We start from the raw sequence: 18,892 nt of genomic DNA on the forward strand, positions 1-18,892 counted from the left end.
CCACAAAGCTTGGAGATCATTGCTGGTAAATCCCAAACTACTACTGGAAACCAAATGGAAAGAGGTGCGTGGGGGGAAATAATTCTCACCCATAAAAAATAATAATAACCAAAAAAAATATTTTTTGAGCATCCCTTAGCTCCAGTGTGAAACAAGAGAAAGTTAAGCAGAGTCGGGGTGGGGGCGGGGGGCATTTTCTCGGAGCTTGTCCGCCCATCCCTTCTTGCGACACTCATTTGCTTCTCCCTAAAAGCATTGCAACACTCCATCCCTGAAACTGACCTAGTTTGTGTCTGTTCCTTTAAGAAAGTGCCACTTGTGCCAAAGATGGCCCTCGCTTCGTCCAAGGAAAAGGAGAAGGGATCTGGGTCTGGAGACTTGGATGGATGCCCTCCATCCTTTGGTAACAGGGTCTGGGTTAGATGAAGCCAAGGCTGGTCCTGCTTACGAAGACCCAAGAAGGAACCCCAAGCAGAGGCTGGGCTCCTCCCCAGCCAGCCGGCTCGTGAGTCCGGAAGCGACTTGCCTTCCTTTCAGGGCTTCTGCTAGTCCCTCCTCGCTGGGCGCGTGGAAGCCACCGTCAGCCCAGCCCAAGCCCTGCTGCTGTGAGGTTGAATCACAGGGAGCCTCCCCCTGCTCGGCCCTGCGCCCCACGGACCACAGACCCCACCGGGGCTAGAAATACAGCTTGGTTTTAAGCCTCCAGAAGCAGCAGTGAGCTCAAGCGTCTGCCATCCCGGCCTCCCCTCTCCCGGGCCTCCCAGCGCCCAACAGGCCACCCGTGGCTCCCGCCCACCTCGCCCTCGCCTGGACCCTCCCTCTTCTCCGGCAGCTTTCCTCCACCACCAAGTGGCCTCGCCCCTCTGCAGACGTGCTCCCCCAGCACCCCATCCTCCGGGACACACCCAGGCCTCCCACACCTCCTCGCCTGCAGTGGCCTGCTTTCCCACCCAGCCCTGGCTTCCAAGTGGGAAGCCGGCCTTGGTCACCCTCCAGCAGCTTCCCCCGCTCACCAGTACCCCCTTCCCCCCCCAGCCCCCCTCTCCTGCCCCAGGCCAGCCCAGCGCTCCCGTCCGTCACTCACCTGGCTTCGCTCTCGACCCAGGACCTCGGTGTCCACGCGGGCACAGCACCCGGCAAGACCCCAGGCCCTCGGCTCCCCCAGGGGGCGGGCTTTGCCTCCGCTGACTTGCCGTGCCAGAGCCAGGGAGGCCGGGTCCCACTCAGCCCGTGCTTCCTCATGGCGTCCTGCGGCAAGACAGCTGCTCAGAAAAGCCCCTTTCTTACTAAGGAGTCAGTGGTGTTTTCACTCGAGGCCATGATAAGGCTCTCCAGATAGCTAGTGAGTCACCCAAGAATTATTTTATTATTCATCATATAAACAGTATCAAGCAAGTCAGAGCTCAGTCAGCACCGAGCTTCAGATCTCCACAGGTTGGATCAATGGAGCATCCTCGCTGCCTCCCCTCCTCAGCTTGAAAGCCTTAACCCACTCCTGTCACCTTCCGCCTGCCTGCGGGGGCTGCCCAGACCCCTGGAAGGAGCCAGCTCCCGGAGGACCGAGAGTAGCCTTCGTATTTCTTGGTCTCCTCTCGCCGAGACCGAACACAGCGTGTAGCACACGGCTGGGGCGCGTTGTCTGGTGCATTTGCTGATTCTCTAAGGGACGCGTTAGGGAGATGTGGGCTCTGAGAGTTACTCCTCTTTCCAGTGTTTCTCAGAAAGAGGTCTTGCCTCAGAACCTCCCACAGTCCTTGCTGAAAATGCACACTGTTGAGCCCCATCCAAGACGTGCTGACTCAGAACGTCGGAAGTGGACCGCGGCCCTTTACATCGTTTAACAAGCATCCCAGGTGAGTCTTGTGCACGTTGGTTGGGTTACTGAGCCAGTAACTTGATGCCTTTTTAACTTCTCAAAGACCTTTCTAGGTGGGAGGGAACTTCGACTTTTGATTGAAGGGGGAAAATGAGCAGAAGTGATTGTAAGTCCCTTCACAGCTAGGACACTGTGTGCATTAATGGCCACCGCTAGCTACTGACATGAGAGCATCTTGCCTGACCCAACCTGGACCATGAAGCCTCTTTGATCATCAGCCCATCCTGTAGAATTTGGCCACGTACGGGAGGATGTGCGTGGGTTATACACAAATACTACACCATTGTACATGGGGATTTGAGCATCCAAGGATTTTGGAACCCTGGGGGGGTCCTGGAACCAATCTCCCTGGGGATACCATGGGACAACTGCACTCTATTACTTCTTAAATCCTTTAAAAGGCTTAACTGTGAGAAGACTAGGAGAAGCAGAGAAGGAGCCCGATGAAAGATGGGCGGGTGTGTGTGTGTGTTTTGAAAGATACGTTCTATTTCAGAGTCTCTCACACAGAAATACAACAAAGGAGTGCGGAGCTCAGAGCCACAGCCCATCTGTCGACAGGCTATTCAATTAACTTATTGTTACCAGTGAAACACCAGCTCAGTGTGTCTGGAGAAAGAGGAAGTCCCAGGTGCTGGAGTGACAGCCATCAAGCTGCCAGCAAAGCGGAGAAAGCCAGTCGCCCCTGGAGGCAGGCTGCCCCCTCCTCCTCTGGCGCTTTTCCTTCCATCCTTTTCTCACTTCCTTGTTGTTTTTTTTCTCCTCCTGGCTCACACCTCTTCCCCTTTCTTCTCTTTCCTCATCTGGGGAAGAGAAAAGGCCGGCTTCTCCATTTCAACAGAGCACATATCCTTGAGCAAGAAGCAACGATGGAAGAGAAACGGGCTGGAGTCTGAGAATTCGCTGAAGTTGCTATTTCTTTCAACAGAGCAAAGGAAGGGGAGATGGGGGAGACCGTTTCTGCCACCTCAAATGAGCCTCAGACCATCCGCCACCCTTCCCTTACCTGCCTGAGGCCTTATTTTCCACCCGCCACCCCTTCGCTGACTACCCTCCCACTCTCTAAGTCATTTCTTGGTTTCGCTCTCAAGGGGCAGAGAAGCCAACAAGGTGAGGCCAGTGAGCCCTCGCTCAAACCACAAGGCGCACGTACCCCAGGGGCCCTCTCACCGGTCTTGGGGGTACATGAGTTTTCTGCAGGGACACAGCTGGGGCTCTCCTGACTCATGGCCAAGGCCACCACAAATTTGGAGTTGCCATTCTCATCATGTTTTCGTGATCTGAGTCCACTGGCAGCTGCTCAGAGGGAGAAATAATAGCCCTCAAAGGAGGAACATTAATGTGCTCTACCTGGATCTATTCTAAGCATCGCATCTAATTACAGAGAATGAATCAGATTTAAGCGTCTTAAACATAGACATAAAAAAGTAATTAACCCTCAAACAGGAAGCTGCTGAGCGGTCAGATCGCATCGTTTGAGAACCAAGAAAAGCAAGTCAGCACACTGCAAGCATGAGAAAAGCAGGGGTTAATCCTCTGCCGGGGTTTCAGGGTTCTGTTCACTTCTGCAGCTGTGCTACGGGCGGTCCTCACAGGAGCAGAGGAGTCTCTTCACGAGACTGTGAAACTGTTGCAGTGAAGACACCCTCTCTTCTTTACAAAGTGACACTCCTCAAAAGATGCATCCAGCCCGAAGCTCCCACTGGCACAGGCTCAGTGCCCATCACTGTAAGGAAGTTTCACCCTAAAAGTAGACAAACTCCACAGGTTCATCAGGCAGTTTCATTCGAGTTTTAGTTGCTCTCCACTCAGTTTGAAAAGCTTGAAAAGCTATCTAAGAATTCCTCACTGGTCATTCTCAACACAATCGCAACATCTCTTAGTTTAGGACCAGAGGCAGCAAGAGATGAGAGGCTGTGGTCTGATCCAGCTCTGCCCCATCGCTCCCTGCTTGGGGCCAAACCGAATCAACCAGACCCACGTGACAGTCACAGGGGAGGGGGAAGTGGGTCTGATGGAGCCAGAGGAAGGACACGACTCCGGAGCCAGAAGCCGTGGAGTCCAGGCGCAGCTACTGTGGCCGCATCTCTGTTGTCCAGCAAGCGGCACCTGTCGCCTGCCATCAGTAGTAGAAGTCGGAGCACTTGACCCACTGCATCTTGGTATCCGAGTCACGGAGGAAAACCCAGCAGCAGCCAAGCACTGGATGGAAGCGCACTCCCCTCACGTGGAGAAGAGACGGAGTCAAGGTCAGCCTCAGGGGTGGGGTCAGTTCCCCGTGGCCAGGGACCCCTCCCTTCCTGAGCTGCTGCAGAAGGACTCCGTTCCCTCCTCGTGGGGGAAGGATGTAGCAGTGGCCTGGACGATGGATGCTAGAGGATGCACCCGTGTACGCAGAACAAAGGAGAGCCAGGAAAGCTGTTCCCACACAAGGGGCGAGTCCAGCACCGGCCGCGAGGACCCCTTACCTCTCGTAAGGATGTGTCCAGGTCCAAAGCCTGATCTCCTGTAACCTCCTGGGGGTGGAACAACTCCATGTTGGAGACTGCCTTCCCAAAAACAAGGACCTTGGGAGAACCGCTCAATCTCACCAAGTCTCAGTCCATGAAGTACAGATCACAATGAGGATGCTACGCCTCCGTACGGGGCTCTCACGAGGTCCAAAGAAGACTTTTTTTTTCCCTAAATTTTTGAGAATTTATTTGAGCAAAGATCAACTTGGATCCAGCAGCGTAAACCAGAAGTGGTTGGAACTATGCCGACAAGAGCGAGGGAAAGGCTTTTATAGAGAAGGGGAGGAGGAACAGCAAGGAAATTGTTTGACTGGCGAAGGCCTGAGTGGTTGTGTTATTTCAGAAAGCCTGGTTGGCTGTTTATGATTGGTTGTCAGGAGACCATTTATTGAAAAGAGCTTTGAAAAATTATAAACCCCTGTGGGACGTGTACTTGTGGTGAATAACCTAATAGAGTTCTCAAAAAACAGTACAACTTTTTACTCCGTCTGAAGGACATTGTTAGCATCCTAGGGTCCACCTTGTATACAGCCTGAATGAAGATAAATTTCCTGGCACTTCTTGACATGTAAGGTTCTTCTATGTCAAAGTTTGACAACAAGACTACCTTGAATTTTCATGTTCCCAATGCATCTCCCTTCGCTAAGAGCACCTGTGTCCCTGCTTTTCTTCCTCTTTAGACTTATCTTGACATTTTTATTCCCAAATCCCAGGTTCCGTGATGGTCGACGTGATCTCTCACAGTCCAAGATTCATTTATCTACTCGACAACTTGCTTTTTTTAAAAAATGCCGAAGTTGAAGGTAATTCTGCCACTTTAAATGGTATTTTACAAAAATATATTTATAATGAGTTAGTGTACTCATAATATCTGGCTGAGGTTATTTGAAAAGACCAGGGTACAAAATTATATGTAGTAACAATCTCATTGAACACACACACACACACACATCCTACCCACATACACACATGTATCCAAAAACTGGAAAATATGCATACACCAACTAATTATCTCTAGGTAGTGAGAACAAATTTTAATTTATTTCCCTCTGTGCTTACCTACATGTACTATAGTTTCTAAAATAAGCATGCTTTTTTTTTTGGAAAAAGGAAAAATTTACTTTAAAATGCTGTTTCTTTCCTTCTTATGTAGGAGAGAGCATATCATACTAAGTCAAGGACAGAGGATCCTCCTCTCACTGAAATTATCTTAATGTGACCCTGATTATCTGAATAAGAATGAATCCATCATCTACTGCATAGAAAGAAAGTTTGCATCAGCCTAACACACATATATGTGTGACTGAGAAAAAATGTCAAGAAGGAGTGCACACACGGGATGCTTTCGATATTTTAGCTTCCATGCCATTCCAGTACTTGAACACAGGCTGCCCATTCTGAGTTCACCAACCATGGCTGGAAACTGTTGTGAGTTCCTGGTTTCACCATCAAGCTCAAGATTACCTTCTGGGATGAAAAGCGAATCATTCTGAAAAAACTGTCCCTCCATCTGTCACCTGAGGCCCCTCCAGGAATGAATTACACTCTCATTCTCTGATCCAGATCTACACTTTTTTGATGCCCAAATCAGCCAATACCATAATAAACGTTCCAACAATTGAGCTTCTGTGGGACAGTATATGACACCAATGTCTTGGTTTTAGAAATGATAACACTGGGAGCAATGGTTCTTCTTGGAAATCAGTGAAAACTCCTGAGCAGGGAAACCAGTATAAATATCCATGGAGCAAAAGCGATGAAAATGGACCCAAACTCAATCACGATCTAGAGCATTACACAGGCGCAGCTCATGCCCTCCTGTCCTCGTCAGCTTCTTGTCTTTTAATTCATGCTAGAACTGGATGTAATAATATTAATAAATCATCTTCTTCAAGCTTATAGGATCTGAGACACCAGGCAAATTATGATAAGCAAGAAAATATCCATTATTTATAAGACCAATACATTTTCCAGCAGATAATTTTCCTCCCAGAACAAGTCACACAAACAAGGGCACTCTACGGGGAAGGACAGGAGTGAAGGTCAGTACGAATGATTCAACAGCCTGCTAAGATTCTGGCCTTTGAGGACCATTCCTCCATCAAATCAGGATGGTTCCTTCACACACTGATGTGATCCGAAAATATGAACAAATTCTTGTGGTGACTGCTTCATCGCCATGGAGATGAATTTCTAACCAGCGTGACTGACGTGCTTGGTCAGAATGCTTTCTAGAACGATCCTGCCACGGAGAGTGTGCTTGTGGCCTGACGTCCCTAGACTGAGGTTTCTGGAGTTTCCATTCGTGGTCTGGGCTGCGATGATCTGATTAAGCTTCACATCTGCGAAGGGTTTGAGGTGAAGGAAAAAGGGAACTGGAATGGTTCTCACCTCATCAATTCTGACCACATCCTCCCTCTCCAGTTACCCCAAGAGAAGGGAAAAGAAAAGAGAGGAGGAGGAGAATAAAAGAAGAGAAGAAATAGAGTGGAAGAAAGGAAGGAAGAGAGGGGAAGGAAAAGAGGAAACGAGGGCTGGAGGGAACCTCCAAAGTGGCTTCTTCTCAGAAATGGAAGCTCAGAGCATGTTTCCCAAAACAATGGAGATTTTTTTGTGTGTGATTTTGGCTTCCTGTCCTTCTTTTGCTCCCCAATCTATCTATTAAGTATGAAATTTTAAATGACAATCATCTGTGAACATTGACTCACTAAATATCTGAACATTCAAAATGGGGTCTTGGAGGAGGGCATAGCTCAAGTGGTAGAGTGCATGCTTAGCATACAGGAGGTCCTGGGTTTAATCCCCAGTACCTCCATTATAAAAAGAATTAAAGAAGTAAACCTCATTACCACTTCCCCCACACAAAAAAAAAGAAAGAAAGAAAATGCATTTCAAAATGGGGTCTTGATCAGAAATACGATTGTGTAAAACTAAGTTCCATGTGAACAGCATCCTGATGCCTTTGTTATAACAGTGGCATATTTGAAAATTAAAGCTTTCAAATACAGTATGGAGGAGTCTCAAATAATTAAACATAGGCCTACCATATGATCCAGCAATTTTGCTTCTGGAAATACAACCAAAGGAAATTAAAACACTAACTCAAAAAGATATCTACACCCTGTGTTCATAGCCATTTACAACAGCCAACACATGGAAACAACCTAAGTGTCCCCCAGTGGATGAATGGATAAGGCAGCTGAGAAATAGATAGATGATGGGTTATTATTCAGCCATAAAAAAAAAACAAGAAAATTCTACCATTTTTGATGACATGGATGGACTGTAACGGCCTTATACTAAGTGAAATAAGTCAGACAGACAACTACTGTATCATCTCACTTATATGTGGGATCTAAAACAAAAAACAAACAAACGAAAACTCAGAAAAAGAGATCAGACTTGTGGTTACTGGAGGTGAAGGAGGAAGAAGGAATTGGAGGAAGATGGTCAAAAGCACAAATTCCCAATTATAAGGAAAGTAAGTACTAGGGACACGATGCGCTAGCCAACGCTGCTGTGTGATATGTACAAAAATTGTGAAGAGAGGAAACCCTAAGAGTTCTCATCACAAGGAGGAAACGCTTTTTTCTTTTTTCTTTCTTTTTTTTCTTTTTATGGTAGCTCTGTGAGAAGACAGATTTTAGCTGAACCTACTATGGTCATCATTTCACAGTCTATGTAAATCAAAACATCATGCTGTATGCCCTTAACACTGAAGTGTGTCCATTTTTTCTCAGTAAAACAGAGGGGAGCTTTCAAATAATGATTTCTCCTAAGCTTTTTAAATAAAGGCATAATACTTCTTTGTTGCATCTATTATCTTTCAAATGAAGGTTATATCTAAGTGCATTACAGTCTCAGTGGTCCAGGAACCCAGGGGAAATGACAGGTGGAGAGGAAGAGTCACATGCGCGTCCAGGAGAAAAGATGTAATAAGCAGAACGCTATTCACTCCCACAACACTTGAGCGTTTCCAAGTATTTTACCATATCCCTGAGCACAGGTACACGTTGTACCCACAATGGGGCACAGATTCTCAGAATTACCGCTGCTATCCCGTGCACTACTTCCTTTTTTCATTTCAGGAAATATCTGACAGGGAAATTTGCATAACTTGCCCAAGGCCACACAGTGAGTGAGTTGGGTGTAAAATTCACGTGTCCTCATTGCTTCGTGCTAATCCTTCCTCGTTAGCCTTTCCGATGTCACTTGAAGTCCCACAGTGACTTCCTGGAGCCTCTGCAGTGATAGAAAAACCAACGCTGGAACATGGAGAACTCAATCAACCAGTTTGTTTCATCTGCTTACATTCACACAACAAGTTCTACTGACCTGACTCAGTCGAATGGACTCATTTTTTTCAACTAATGAAACTACATCGACTCACTTTCTTGGCTCTGCAGGGACAAAGTCAGAGTGAGTCATTGGAACAGAAATTATAGGACAGTATTCAAAATGGCAGGTGATCAAAAGATGACTGTCTCAAGAGATGACTGCCGTTGGACCCTCGCTCAGCTGCCAGTCCATCACAGGACTGAAACATGTAAATAGAATCAGCAGGTTTTGGCAGCAGGTTCTGGAAAGTGGTATCTATCTGCAGAGAAGCAGTGGACACCTGTTAGTTTTAGTCACTCACTCATTTACTCATTTGCCTTCACTGCATGCCTACTAAGTGTCAGGGAGTGCGGCCGTGTCATGTTCAAAAATAAACAAATGTTTGTTGTCTAGATTTACGAGTCTGTTTTATAAATAAGTTCATTTGTGTCTTTTTTTTTAGATTCCACATATAAGTGTTATCATATGGTATTTTTCTTTCTTTATCTTTCTTACTTTATTTAGAATGATGACACACATAGAAAACAAACTTATGGTTACCAGTGGGGAAAGGGGTGGAAATGGCTATATCAAGAGTTTGAGATTTGCAGATACTAACTACTAAATATAAAAATAGATGAACAGCAAGTTTCTACTTGAGCACAGGGAACTATATTCAATATCTTGTAATAACCTATAATGAATAAGAATATGAAAACAAATATATGTGTGTGCATGTATGACTGAAACATGGTGCTGTACACCAGAAATTGACACAACATTGCAAACTGACTAGACTTCAACTTAAAAATGACAATAATAGATAAATAAATATACAAATATGATCCCTGCCATCCTGGATTTTGCAATACCAAAGGAGACTTAAATATAAATTGGGCAGGATAAAAGAAGGGAGGGTTTAGAAGTTATAGTAGAGGGTTTTAAAACCTCTGTGTGCCACTGTGGGGTCATAGGAGAGTGACTGATCCCAGCAGTGAGTTCTGGGAAGACCACAAGGAGAGGCTAGCATCTGATCAGGAGACTCTGGGATAGAAGAGTCGGGAACAGGGGACCAAAGTTCTGAAGATCTGTAAAAGAGAGCCAAGGCTTAATCCAATGTGGCAACCAAAGGAAATGGACCCACACAGGGGACAACCCAAGACAGGGATGAACTGCAAAATCTAACTTCTCTTATGGGTTGAAAGATGGGTGAATGAGGATGAACAGAAAAACATCAGCGTCTCGGGGGGAAGAAAGTCGGGGCACGGGGAGGAAAACTACGTTTTATTTATTGCCATGTGTCAAGCAGTGTGCTAAGAAACCTACATAAGTTCTCTTTCTTTGTCCTCACAGTCACCCTACAAATCGGGCATCCTTACCCCTGTTTGACAGAAATCGTCCAGGACTTCCACACAGCTCTACTAGTTTACAAAGAACTTTCACATACACTCTCCTCTTCATCCTCACAATCCTGCTCGATAAGCAGGACAGGAATCCCCATTTTACAAAAGAAAGACAAGGACGGGGTAGAACCATTGTGCTTTCTCCACTTTCTGATATCCTTGCTGATCGTGAAGCTGACCTAATGCCCTCACTTCAGTTCACCTGTTGTCTACGTGACTAGGTCGTCGGAAACCCAGCTGATGGAAACGCAAATGTGTAACAGCAGCCTTTGAACAGCTCCTGCGAGGTTTAGAAGATTCAGCCTCATCGTAGGGGCAGCAGGCCATGAGTGTCATCCCCACAGGCGCCCTGGGGGCCCGGGGAACTTGAAGAGAGCTCAGTCTGAAGGTCTTATCAGGTCTTCACAGCCCAAGCAGAACGATAGTCCCAAGAGCCTACAACGCTGTTTAGCATATTGTAGATTAGCCTGGAAAAGAACCAAATCACGATTGCCCAAGTCTCAACAAAACTTTGAAAAAAAAAACAGCAAGTCTCGCTTGGCAGCCGTGTGGAGGCCACACCTCACGCTGCACATACATACCTGGCTTCATTGTTCTTGCACAAGGGAGTTTCAGAGTGGCCAATAAAGCATTTCAAGATAAAGTTCCTTCAACTCTGAGCACTGTTTTCGAAGTCTCCAGGCAAAGCAGTTTCTGAATTTCTCCAAAACTATAATTTAGCAGCCATAACAAACAAGCTAGTGGTCTGATAAGCAACAGCGTACTGCCAACAGAAATCCCCAGAACACATTTTTCCATTAAATGTCTCGGCCATGTGGGTGTCCACTCATTGAAACCCACCGCCCACCCCAAGTTCTACTATCCATCCAAGAAGCACGAAGCTTCAAGGAACCAGGAGGCATGATTCCATTCATCCTTGCCTCTGGATTGAATCACTTTCTCACTAAGGGTCACTCTTCTCTCAGAGATCTCTCCCAAATCCAAAAGCAGCCTTCGCTATTCAGTCTCTTCTGACATGCGACTTACTCAAGTCTCAACAGTATTCAAGTCCAAGCCCATACTATAAACAACTCTGCTGAAAAATAAACACCACCTAAGGCAACAAGCCAAATACCACAAAAAAAAATTTTTTAGTATAAATCTAATGGGGTAAAAAGGCAAAACAAATTCTGTTTCTGTCTCTCTATATAGCTTTACCAAAAAAAAAAAAAAGAGTAATAAATGAACCTAGAAAGAACCCAACAAATGAACCAAGAATTCTCATGGCTTCACTGCTCGCCCGCTGCCAGCTTGTGAGAGGAAGCCAGTCATTTCGCTTCCCTGAGCCTCCCTTTCCTCGTGTGCAAACTGGGGAGAATGGGAGATGCGTCCTACAGTGATGCACGAAATAGAAGCAAGACACTTCCCGTAAAAGGACATTGACTTCCTCTGAGACAGGGCGCTGTGTAAATTTCAAGTGGCGTTACTACCACATTTTAGCACACGTGAGATCTGAATGGTCGTTGACCGTGAAAGCACTGGTCACCCTAGGGCAAACACGGAGAACAAGAAACAGCACAAGGAGAGGAGAAATCCAAGCTACATGACTTCTGTGAAAAAGGAGAACTTCCATCTGACCAGCAGAAGAGCCCAGTGAGGGAAGAGGATGCGTATCTCCAAGGAGAAAAGTCAGTGAGTGTCAGAGCTTCCTGACCCAGTCTTGGAAGTTGGCCACCAGATCAGAAATTAAAGTAAGGTGAACTGGACGTTTATTCAAGAAGCTCCTAAAACCCCAACTCTTCTAGGAGAAACTTGGAGGAAAGCTAGCAAATCACCCCCACATCTACCCCGTCTGTTTTGGGGGTTCTTCTAGAACCCAACATTACACAATTTGCACTTTCCTCTGGACTTAGATGTCATGCAAATGCTTTTATTTTAAAATTTCAGTTTCTTTATTTGGTATATATTTTACCTACATTTCTGCCATTTTCTGCTTTCCTTTTATATAGCTCCATCCCAATGTTGTCATTTTCTAATGTTTTCAGGCAAAGACCATGCTCAAAACAAAGTTATTTTTACCAATACAGTTCATTCATTGATATATTTGACCAACATATAATGAACACTTAGTACGTACCTGAAAGAAGCTTGCAGAATGAGTAAGATGAACAGGTAAAGTGCTTAAAGATTTGACCCTAATTATGACTTTACCAGTTCGGTATTCCTTCTACATGGCAATATACTTCCCCATTCATCTGTTAAAAGTTAAAATAGCAATATGTCTGCACAATCACATCAGAGCTATCCAAAACAATTTAAATGCCCTAGTGCTGATTCCCCAAACTTCAGCAATATATCCCCATGATTAGCGGGGTCAACGCAATTGTATTTACACACCTCAGTATTTGTATTTGTCCATCTCTGGACTTTCTTTAATTTTAGGATACCTGGAACCACAAGAAATATTTAATAAAAAAATGGAGACAATGGTTTCTGTTTTGTCCTCTAGACTCTTCTGGTGGAGCTGGTGAAGTCTCAACACTTGAACATCTCCTGATTACTCAATAAATATCTTGGGGATTGATTATCTGGTGATTCATGACTCCAGCAACAGTCCCAGATCCCCTGCCAGGCTGGTAAGTGACAGCTCGAGGTCAAGGTTTCTGTCAGTTTGCCTTGGATTGCCTTCCCTGGTTGATCGACATTCTCGAGCCCACACAGAAGCACAGACGGCTGCTTTCGTGCCTCCTTCCATTCCCTTGGGTTCTCTCTGCTCTGTGCTCCCGTAGGATCTTCCCGTCCGAATCTGGGAGGGTTTCACGTGCGCTCACTCTGACAAATACCGTGAGGGATTACAGGAGACCGGCGTCAGCACAGGACTCGAGAGCTGTGCTTTGCAAGCTGTGTCCTTGTGGTCACAGGAGTGGGGACTGTTAACTATTTGAAGAGGAAAATCTGTGTCAGAGAAGTCACAGAGGGTAGGATTTGAAAGCGTTTGTTTCTACCATCCCCTGACCCCCGGGCAAAAATGACTCTATTCTTTGATTTATTTCACAAACACTTACTGTAGTGTTTATTGTGAGCCCTTTGGGTCCTTAGCATTTTGCAAATGTTGACTCATTTATTCCTTATGGCACCCCTCTTATTATCCTTATGTTTAGAATAGGGAGACAGAGGCCAGTGGGTAGAGCTCAGTGGTAGAGCGCATGCTTAGCATGCACGAGGCCCTTGGTTCGATCCCCAGTACCTCCAGTTTAAGAAATAATAAAGTAAAATAGAATAGGAAGACTGAGGCATGGGGAAGTTACAGAAGTAGCAGAGACAGAACCCAAACCATGTGCTTCAAACCCAAACCCCAGACTTCTAAAGCAGTGCTGTCTGGCAGATGTAACACAAGCCACGTAGGGCAACTTAAAGAATTTTAAGAGCCGCATTATTTTAAAGGGGGTAAAAGGAAAAGTAAGCAGGTGAGATGCTTTTTAATAGTACATTTTATGTAACCCCACGTATAAAATCTCATTTCAACATGCAATCGGTGTAAAAGTAGTGAATGGGCTATTTTACATTTCTTTCCACTGTTGCTCTCCTAAGTCTCTGAAATCTGGGGTGTAATTTACACCCACATCCCAGCTGGATTCAGACCAGCCACATGTCAGGTGTGCACCAGAGCCCCCCATCCTTTGGCTTACTTGTGTTGCCCCTTTCAATCAGGTCCTTTTCCACCGGAGGCCTGCTGTGTGCCACGCAGATGCCTATGGCTTTGAAGTGCCTGATGGCATATTGACAACAGAACCCCGGCAGGCAGTAGGAGAAAGGATGGACTTTTCTACCCAAATTGGGAGCCGAGAAGCCTGGGCTCCAAGTGCAGAGCTGGAGGACGAATGAGCTGCATCACAGGCGCAAGAGATGGGACCAGGAGATTTGGGAGATTCTTCGGGGTTCCAGAATTAGCCTGGTGGTAAAGACCACATGCATCATACATAGTAAGACAGACCTGGGATTGAGTCCTGACTCCTCCACTGAGAAGCTGGTGGCCTTGTGCAAACTTGGTAACTCTCTCAAATCCCAGTCTTCTTGGTGTTGTGAGGTTTTTATGAGCTGGTGCAAGTCAATCTCTCAGCCCAGAGCACACAGTGAGCAGGCAATACCCTGGACACTGCCATTGGTCACGTTACTCAAACATCACCTAGGTAGTTATTTTTGCCCTGTCCCTATAAGCTAAAGAAACTGAGGCAATTAGCTTTAAAAATAAAACAAATAAGTTTGTCTGAAACATTAAAATATTGAGAAAATTGAAGCTGGGGGGTTGGGGAGGTAGAGTAGATTTCTTTGAATTCCAGGTTGGTTTCTTTCCTTTTATACCTGCAGTGCCAGCCCTAGTATAAGAAAGCACAATAAATAGGAAGTCTTAGTAAGACTTTTACAGCAAAATCCCAAATCAAATAGAATAAACTCTAATTTTTTTCAATTATATAGAAACTCAAACTCTTATATATGTGTCTTCTTTGGTTCCTTGGAAATCCTCATGGCCTCTCTCTTGTTTAATACAGAAGAGAGTTTGCATCTTAGGCAAATAAATGTTTGTTTGGTCCACTTGAAAGCAACTTTTTAAAATTACTATATAACATTCCTCGATGGATCTGGTGAAAAATCATGTTGCAGTACCAAACTCCTTATTTGAAATGTTGCCTCAATTTGGTTTGCCTCCTAGCACAGTTCCCGTAAATATCTGTATGTCTCCTTAATGCACCACAAAATTGACAATTTCCAGACTGACCAGCGATCAAGCAATCCTATCACATGGGCTCATTTGATTCAATCACTAAAAGAGCTTAAATAACCAAGACACAGACTGAAACACAATCGAGCCATTTCTTGGTAATTAGTCTGAGTTAACCTCTGATGTTCACCGTGTTGGTCTGTATATGTGAAGAATCCTGAGTTTACTCCAGAGCAAAACTCACCTTCACCTGCTTACATAAATGTCAGGCAGCACCTACAGAAAAACAAAAAAATGAGACGCGATGTCGTCTTCCTTTCTTACAATGCAGCACATTTTTGTGTATCTGGATTTTACGGGGGAAAGCACCTAGGAGCAAAATGGGATTTTCCTGAAGATTTTCTTTGGAAATCTCAGCTCCACCTTCATTCAAGTGTCTCTCGCTGGCAGGGACTTTGAAGGCAAACCTGTTAGCTGTCCCACAGTTTCCTTTTAAAGCCCTGGGTAGAAAGATATGCCATAGAAAATACGTATTTTCTGTCCATGTGATGCAGCTGTTCTCATGCCTAGAAAAACTCGAGCAAGTGATGCTTGAACAGCCCTCTTAGTGAACGTTATTACTGCAAAGCATCGCGGAGAAAGGCAATCTGCTTGTGGACAGTGTGGGCGACCGGGCAGCCAGGGCAGGCTGGATTCACTGCATCCACACACAACCCTAGACAGCACGCAAATACCATCCACACGCACTGTTTCCATTTAAAAAGCATGTATTTCATGTGAGAGTTTAATAACTTGCACTGGTTCCCTAATAGCATTTGCTGCTGGAGACCTTTTACCATTTAAAAAAGTCTTGGGAAGTAATCACAAAAAATATTACCAAGAGCGTGGACTAGCAGCAGAACCCAGGCTAAGAGGCGTGTGTTCACCCGTGGCAGAGTCCCAAGGGAAGCAAAGAAAGCCCACGTCTCTGCCAATTAACCAGAGGAGGAAACCAGTCACGTGGAGGTGGATTTGGGTGAGTTCTTTCTGAAATGTCGGCGATATAAACCAGGCACCCTTAGAAGCGTGCGAAGAGGGATCTGCAGGACAATCGTTTCAACCCACGTGGAGGTGTCAGCTCAAATCATGCTGATCCCAAAGGCAACGCAGGATTTTATTTTTTCTTTTCTTTTTGGCATTGAAGTCTAATGCTTCTTTTGAAAATTGTTACTCTTTTCTACAGCGTCTGCGCACGCTGATTCAAGGTAGAAATAAAACTGCTCCTTAGGAGGGTCACAATCAGAGGTTGTGCAACCCACACAAAACAGCTTGCAGAAATGCGTTTGAGGGAGAGGGTGTAGCTCAGGGGTAGAGCACGTGCTTAGCATGCACAAGGTCCTGGGTTCAATGCCCAGTCCCTCCTCTAAAAATAAATAATTAAATAAACCCAGTTACCTCCCCTCCCAAAAAAATAAATATAAAAATAAATAAAATTTAACAAGGAAGAGAAGAATGTTAGAAAGAAGAAAAAAAAAAAGAAAGAGGTTCAGGAATGTTATGCTGTCCGTGTCTAAATGTGACAATACACCACAATGAAACATGACATTAGAATGATATCTGAAAGTTGTTCTGCAAGCTATGAAATGTAATTCTTGATTCTTAATTCACAAATTCTGCAAGCATTTGTTCAGCACAAGGATATTTCTCAGTCTCTGTGGGGCTTTCAGGATGAAAGACATCATGTGCCCTCGAAGAGCTCACGGTGCAATGCGGAAGGCAAAGCAGCGATGGCTGTGCTGGATGAATGCTTTGATGCAGGTGAACGTAAAGTGCTGCCGGAGCAGGGAAAAGGCGTCTCCATCCAGATCTGGATGGATGGGGTGGTTGTGGGGAACGGTTTCTGGAGGAGGTGACAACTGAATCACACAGCCGCCAGGTGACGACACGCAGCTCAAAGGGCTGAAACATGGCCCACAACGAGCGGTGAGGGTTGGAGCTGACAGGCTCAGGCCAGGCCAGGTAACATCTTTCACTGTGGCACCCTGTGAGGCTGGGATGCTATCATGAGGACAATGGAGAGCTGGTGAACATTTAGCAGGGGAAGGCTGTCACCATATTTGCACTACGGAAAGCTCACCCTGGCAGCAGTCTGAAGATAACTGAAGTGGTCTGAGATGAGAGGCAGGGAGACTTGTCAGGACGCTGCTGGAAAAATCCAGGTTAAAAAAAAAAATGATGAAGGTTTGAATGAATGTCACGAGGACAGTTCTTCAGGTAATAGCAACAAGATTTTATGACCAATTAAAGGTGAACGAGGAGGCATCGTGGACAACTGCCAGGCTTCTGGTCTGGGTAACACGGTGGCTCACGGTCCTATTCACCAGAATAAGGAAACCCAGCTCCTTCGTCCTGCCTGTGGCTCTTCCTGACCTCTAGATGATCCCGTTTCTAAAAGCTTCAGCAAGCCACCGGGAAGCCCTGTGTCAGCAGCTCATTCCAGTCCACTCCGTTCAGACAGTTTGGATCGACAGTTTCTTTCTCCAAAAGGTGAGAACCAGGAAGAAGTTCAAACTGGGAGAGGCGGAAACATGAGGCATAAATCAACCCACCCACCAAACTGTCGTTCAGGTACACGGGCAGAAATTCCTAAACTGAAGCCGTGTGAAACACGATGGCCGAAGGAGGGTTTAACTGCAGAGATGTTTGCCTTCACTGAGAGGATGCAAATGTTTACAGAGGTGGGATTCCAAACCCACTGATGTCTTTGCAGACATGAAGCCAAATCTGCATCTTTTCCTTAAGTATCCAGGCCGGGTCTATATAATTAAGCGAGAATTGGCCATGCAATAAATTGATTCAATGAAAACTTGTCTGTCCCTTAGAAAATACGGCAGAACTCACTGAGGATGGTTTGTGCTCTTCGAGAGGACAGATTCTTTGAAGGTGCCCACTCATCCGTTTTCTTCCTCATGCTGAGGAATCCTGGCTCGATCTGCACTCATTTCGTTAAAAAGTCTAAATCTACCTCCGACACTCTGGTTTGGGAAGCGTACATTTGAAATGGTGACCCCACCTCACACAAAGGTGAGAGGTTTGAGGGAGAGAAGCGTCTCCCTGAAACCATCACACTCTTCTCTGTGGGAAGGGAGAGGCTAGCTCGGAGCTGGCAGCCACATTTGGAAGGATTAATGATGTTTGTAGAGCGCTTCCAGGTCTGAAGATGAAAGGCATCCTAGGAGCCCAGCTTCTAATTGGTGTTTGTTATTTTGAATGTTTCACTAAAGGCCTTTTCTCCGTATGAATGAAGTCTCATCCAGAAGCTTTTGAGAAGGACAGAGGATTGAAGCGTCTCAAGTGTGGTCTTCTACCCACAATTTTTTTTTTCGTCAGTAATTTCAAACATGGCAATTTCACACCCAGTAATGACTGTCTCTGCTCAGGTAGATTGACTTCAGGTGCTGTGATTTTGGGGTTGTCTATTTACAGCTTAAACAACCATTTAATTCCATTTCTTTGGAAGAAAATCAAATACACAGATAAACAAATAAATAAACCCAACCCTTCAAAGGGCTACATGATTTAACATTCAGTCTAATTTTAAGCAGTATTGAAATAGTTTTGTTTTTCTTGAACATTGGAAATAAATAGGTGATCAAATGTTTGGATGTCAAAACGTGTATTTGGCTTGGCTTCAATTTCCAGTCAGTTGTTCTTAGAGTCCAAAGGCTCAAGGGAGAATCAAGATGGTTCCTTTGAGTCCCAAGACAGGCACTATTTCACTTTATAATTCAGCAATAATTTATCACCTAGTGTCTAAGGCGTTGCCCCATTTGGTCATAGGGTCTGTGCATCCCAGGTTAGAAAGAGAATGCTAACCTGGGATTCTGGAATGCCAATCTTAATGTCTGTGCTATGACAGACCAGGACACAAAGGCAATCTACCCCTAACCTAAATGGAGGGGGACTGACTCCTTCTCTAATGGTTACTTTCCCTCGTCCCAAGCAACCTCACAATCTCCCTTCTCCGTTCTTCCTTTTCTCCTTAGCAATTCACATCAGTATTTAGGACTGAAGAAAACCACGAACTGAAACCTACTGCACCTTC

General features: G+C 45.4%; 1 protein-coding gene and 1 long non-coding RNA gene across 3 annotated transcripts in view; both read left to right on the top strand.

Annotated features, from left to right (window-relative positions):
• The window catches only part of KIN (Kin17 DNA and RNA binding protein), a 398,804-nt gene that overhangs the window by 125,070 nt on the left and 254,842 nt on the right, over positions 1-18,892 (top strand). The window lies entirely within an intron of this gene.
• Positions 1,493-9,113, top strand: LOC140691432 (uncharacterized). The gene is made up of 3 exons (XR_012067051.1): positions 1,493-1,853; positions 5,103-5,192; positions 5,543-9,113. It is a non-coding gene; the product is annotated as an uncharacterized lncRNA (long non-coding RNA).

The sequence above is a fragment of the Vicugna pacos genome, chromosome 35 (genome assembly GCF_048564905.1).
Source record: "Vicugna pacos chromosome 35, VicPac4, whole genome shotgun sequence".
Taxonomy (NCBI): domain Eukaryota; kingdom Metazoa; phylum Chordata; class Mammalia; order Artiodactyla; family Camelidae; genus Vicugna; species Vicugna pacos.